The sequence below is a fragment of the Amyelois transitella genome, chromosome 8 (genome assembly GCF_032362555.1).
Source record: "Amyelois transitella isolate CPQ chromosome 8, ilAmyTran1.1, whole genome shotgun sequence".
In the NCBI taxonomy this organism is placed as follows: Eukaryota; Metazoa; Arthropoda; class Insecta; order Lepidoptera; family Pyralidae; genus Amyelois; species Amyelois transitella.
In genome coordinates, this window is record NC_083511.1 from 3,279,298 (window position 1) to 3,285,297 (window position 6,000).

Here is a 6,000-nt window from a genome sequence, read left to right on the forward strand (position 1 = left end):
GTAGCATTTCTTTGTATGTGAATCTGTGACCTATTATGTATTTTTATACTAGACATAATATAAGCCATTATGCTGATTTGAAAAATATATAGCTATTATTTAAGAAGTTTTTATTACAAACTTATATAAAGTACTTTGTACGTAATTCTCTTTTTATACTTTTACCAAGATATTTTATTTTATTTTAAGATAACAATAGCTAAATCAAACACATGTTAATTTGAAAAAAAAATATTGAATCAAAAATATTTCTTAAAGTATTTATTAAAGTGAATTTGAGTTGATTAACATTTTTTATATAATTAAAGTATAGTCGATCAAGTCGCGACGAACGTTGTTAACGCTAAACATCGACCTCAAACTGTATTCAGTCCAGGATGTTGAAAGAAATATATATCAACGGAAAAAAGATTTTCCTTGTTTTCAGAGATAATATAAAAATAAGTACTAGCTGTGACGTCGCACGGAAAACGTGGACGTATAAATCAAAGCTCTCCTTGCGAATTTATTCACTTATGAATATGTTTGTAGGCGGACGCTTCACTGGCTAGGAATAGTAGATATTTTGCTGAATGTTTTTCTTTTTTAATATTTTTTACTCATTTAAACTGTTTCAAATCTTGTTAAGACCTCTCTTGGTCGTCAACATTTGCCGTAAAAATATATGTACCTGTACACATTGTACTAAGATCCTAAAATAAATTAAACCTTATTTCAAAGCAATTAAAGCAATAAAAACGGGGTAGACAAGGACAATAATCACAAGGCGATGGATATGTTTGGTGAAATTATGAATGTTGAGTGATGTAATTAAAATTCAGAGAAAGCGACAGGTTTGTACGGGACCTTCACAGCGCCTTAAAAGAAGAATACAAATTATATAAGCCTTTCCCATTTTCATAATTTGTTGGAGAATCATCCAATACATGTTGCCCATAAAAATACATACATATGTAGTAGAAACATACATTACGAATTTGTTGAGCAAATCTCTTCCAGCCAACCTTTGGGTAGTGAAAGGTAAAACATGGAACCAGGTGGGCAGCATACCTAACAGATATTAGTGTGTGCACGCCCTTAAATTTGTAAGGCTTTTCCCTGATTTACTTTTCCGCTCTACTCGGGGAAATAACTAACTATGTAGTCGTTATCAGACTAGAATACCGTTATATATTTTAAAACTATAAAGAAAATTTGTCTGCCTTGAAAATAGTAAAGATCGTCTATATTTTCAGCTAAAATACTAATATTAATATATTAGTATTTTAGCTGAAAATATAGACGTCTTCCCATTGTGCATGTAGGAATGTAGTGAGCATGCTAATGCATGTAATATGCCCTCTTGGGAGCAACTTTCAGTCGCCTAGACACATTAGGGATAATGGCTATGTCTAGAACGATCGAGTTTCTTACAGCCGCTGACAATAAATATAGTAGACTATACTTTCTAAGTTAAAAATGCAAAAGTAACAATAGCCTATGGGAATTGATTTTAATGACTTTTGTTCTAGTTAAGTCCGCCCTAGGGATGAGCTCGTGTCCTACTTTGATCAGGTTTTAAAAAACTTTCGTGAAATTGAAAGTAAATCAATTATGTAAACGAACTGAGGTAGAGCTTAAAGTTTCGTGTGAATTTTTCACGTCGGTTATTCCTGACGTGGTCATTATGACGTAGTATTTATGATCCCTATGAATTTCCCGTATAATAAATAAAAAATAAACTATTATTTATTTTCTTTAATCCAATAACTATTGTTTGTCATTATGGATGTGTGTGTGTGCCCTGTCGTTCTTGGCACTAAAGATTAGGACCACTTCTTCTCTTTCCCATGGATGTCGTAAAAGGCGACTAAGGCATAGGCTAATAAACTTGGGATTCATCTTGTAGGCGATGGGCTAGCAACCTGCCTTTATTTGTATCTTAATTCCATTATAAAGCCATACAGCTGAATGTGGCCTTTCGGTCTTTTCAGGCTCTGTCTACCCCGCAAGGGATAAAGTCGTGATAATAAGAATGTAATTTGTTAGAAATTATTACCGATAGAGCGAACAGCGAGGTAAAACGTAGTTTAAGTTTAAATTCCTAAGTCAAATTGACATTACGTTTTTGCTAAAGCACGTAAGTTACAGACCCAATAGCTGGAGAGCTAGTGAACCCTCCGAGTAACGGTGTTCCTGTAAGGCTAGAAATTTGTAGAGTGATGATTCATAGCACACCAAGGCCAAAAATCATGACCTGGCAGGCATCTGCCCTGCACGTCATCAACACTTTTATTTCTTAAAAAGTAAAAAACATAGGAAAAAAAAACTTCCTGCTGTAAGCTTCAAAATTTAATATCATCTATTTTATTTATTGATAATTATAAAAAAAAAATTGCCAGGCGATTAGAGTAAGCACAAGTACCTGCCAGGTGCATCGAGAACTGCACAGTTTAGGAAGAAAAATAAACTTTCTTCTGTAAAGTTGAAATTTAAGTATATGTTTTAGTATATCATTTAGAAGAAATGTGTACAATGACAGGCGGTTCTGAACAGCATAAGACCTTGACAGGCGAAGGGAAAGATGCTAAGAACGTGCTAGTAAGAAGCGTTACGTAAATGCATGTAGTGTCAGTGACATGTAAGAAAGTTAAAAATTATAGATGCAATATATTTTACTAATTGTTATGTAATTTACACGTTTTTTTCATATTAATTATCATCATCATCCGACCCTTCTTCACTACTACTTTTTTTATCATCACCCGACTCTCCAATATCGTTTTCCTCCTCTGAAAAAATATTTCAGTAAATTAATAATGTCGTAAAGAATGGAATATCGCGTTCAATAACACAGGACTGTATGTTGAATCAAATAACTGTATATTACCTGAAATGTATTCTACAGTTAAAAATTCATTCATTCTTCAGAAAAACAAAAATGCACCAATCTATATCTATCTATACATATAATAAATCTGTAGAAGGGTCAATTCTGTACATTGAAAATATTGAAAAAATAAATAGCAGGGGGTGTTACTGGATCGATACCAAACACAAATATGTATGTGATTAAAAAAATTTTTGACTGTCTGTCTGTATGTTCAGGCATCACGTGAAAACTAACGGTTCGATTTCGATGAAACTTGGTATAATTATACCTTATTATCATGGGCATAAAATAGGATACTTTTTATCCTGGAAAAATACGTAGAAAAAAATCTTAATTTTTCAGTTTTATCTACAGACATTGTTCTGTAGAGCCGCGAACACACGTTGCGTTACCCGCAGTGGATGAAGCGCCGTAACCTGCGCCGAAAGTCGGCTTTGGCTTGAACCGTTTGCGGCGGCAAACGCGGGCTGTCGTTCTTATTGGAATTAATAATATTGTATGCGTGTAATAACATGGGTGGAATAACTGTTCTTTTTTGTGGCGACTTTAGACAAATTCTGCCGGTGATACCACGAGTGCCGTGTGGTTCCCAGCACCAATACAAAAAAGAATAGGACTACTCCATCTCTTTCCCATGGATGTCGTAAAAGGCGACTAAGGGATAGGCTTACAAACTTGGGATTCTTTTTAGGCGATGGGCTAGCAACCTGTCACTATTTGAATCTCAATTCTATCATTAAGCCAAATAGCTGAATGTGACCATTCAGTCTTTTCAAGACTATTGGCTCTGTCTACCCCGCAAGGGATATAGACGTGACCATATGTATGTATATTGCATCTATAATTTTTAACTTTCTTACATGTCACTGACACTACATGCATTTACGTAACGCTTCTTACTAGCACGTTCTATGACGTGCAGGGCAGATGCTTGCCAGGTCATGATTTTTGGCCTTGGTGTGCTATGAATCATCACTCTACAAATTTCTAGCCTTACAGGAACACCGTTACTCGGAGGGTTCACTAGCTCTTAGGCTACAATAAACTAACCCACTAACAAGCGAACTCCTTCAATAAACAGCAGGGATCCTTAAAAGAATTCTCTGAATAAAACATAGGTGATTCCACGGAGCGACATCCTTTAATAAGAAAAGTTTTCTGCTGCCGTGTCAGTAATTTAAGATACTCTTACAAAGTCCCGCGGTTATATTAATTTTTTGCTTCAATAATAGATAGTTCAGGTCTTGCTTGCGTTGTTGCTTTGGTCATTCGGTCTATAGTCACACTGTACACATACTACTTCTTACTACATACATACATACATATGGTCACGTCTATATCCCTTGCGGGGTAGACAGAGCCAACTGTCTTGAATGGCCACGTTCAGCTATTTGGCTTAATGATAGAATTGAGATTCAAATAGTGACAGGTTGCTAGCCCATCGCCGAAAAGAGGAATCCCAAGTTTATAAGCCTATCCCTTCTTACTATCAATGCGAAAATTTGTGACAAATGTTGTTTATTTGTTAGAGCGTTGGTGGTTGAATCGGTAAGGTGCCCGGTTAAAATGCGTCATGAGCAGAAAGGCACAGGTTCGAATTCCGCCTCGGCCACATGGCAGAGAAAGGCTATATTACTATGGTCAGTAGTTTGAATACTAAAAGAAGCTTTTACGGTGAGAGAAAACATCGTGAGGAAACCTAGACATTCAGGCAACTGGATGTGTAACCATGCTCGACCCAAGTCGGGTAAGGTCTACCTGTAAAGGTTGCGAAGGTCAGAAGGGAATCACCCAATATAGGATCCATGGTCAAGGGTATACCCCGGGCTTCTTTCTAGAGTGATGTGGATGCAACCGGGACTGAAGTCAAGCCGGTTTTGGGTGGAACTTTACCGAGATAAAGCTAGTACATTAAACTCAATGGCTAGGTACTTACACGTGAAGTTACGAGTTCGCATTAGTGATAAAAATAGAAGTATATCCATTAGTTCGAATGATATGAGCTTTGGTGGCACAAATGCCCTGTTTTCTCTTTTAGGTAAAACTCCTCTTGAAGGCGATGGGCTAGCAACTTGTCATTATTTGAATCTCAATTCTATCATTTAGCCAAACAGGTGAACGTGGTTTATTGGTCGGGACTGTTGGCTCTGTCTACCCGGCAAGGGATATAGACGTGATCATATAAATTATATACATACGTACTAATATCAAAATGAGAAGTACTTAAATTCGATTATTATGATTGTTTCTGTTTTTAGTTCGGTAAGTATTTCATTTTATAATTAATAACCCAAATTACAACTATATCTTCAAGAAAAGGAACTGCTGAGTATTTTAGTCAACTAAATACAACAGAAAAGAAAAAAACCGAACCTAAAAATGGTGACCGCCATTATCTGTTATTATTCCAGTAACCAAATGAGAAAGAAAAAAATATAGTTTATACTCAACGCGATGCTTTCAGAGTAATGAAAAACAAACATAAAGTGCGTCTTTCTTTACAATTCACTCAGAGAAAGTCCACACAGATAACTACCGATGTATGTACATAATTTGGTACCCCCATATCGGCCCCTATAACCTTTACGACCGCCATGAATTATACAAAGCAATTTGTTCCCAGATATGTTATCTGGCCGGTGAAAATGTAGGAATTTAGCGCGAATAGTGAATCAGGTTAGTTTACATAATTTAGCGTGAATTGCAACATTAGATTTTAGCGCTAAAAATAACGGAGACTTAATAAAAAAAATTTGATGGTTCAAAAAATCTTCTTAGCCGGTTCAGTCATCGTTAGAGTAATATATAGTATACATACATATAATCACATCTTTATCACTTGCGGGTTAGACTGGGCCAAAAATCTTGGAAGACTGAAAGGCAATGTCCAGTTGTGATTGAATGAGATTCAAATAGTGACAGTTACTAGCCCATTGCCTAAAAGAACAATTCAATGTTTATTAGTTTTTCCCATAGTAGCCTTTTACGACATCCATTGGAAAGTTATGGAGTGGCCCTATTTAAAAGTGCTGGAAACCGCACGATAGATCTATAGGACTAGATAGAACACTGATCTATAGAAAACTGGCTTCTTTAGAATGGAACATGCCACAGGATTGAAGTTCCGC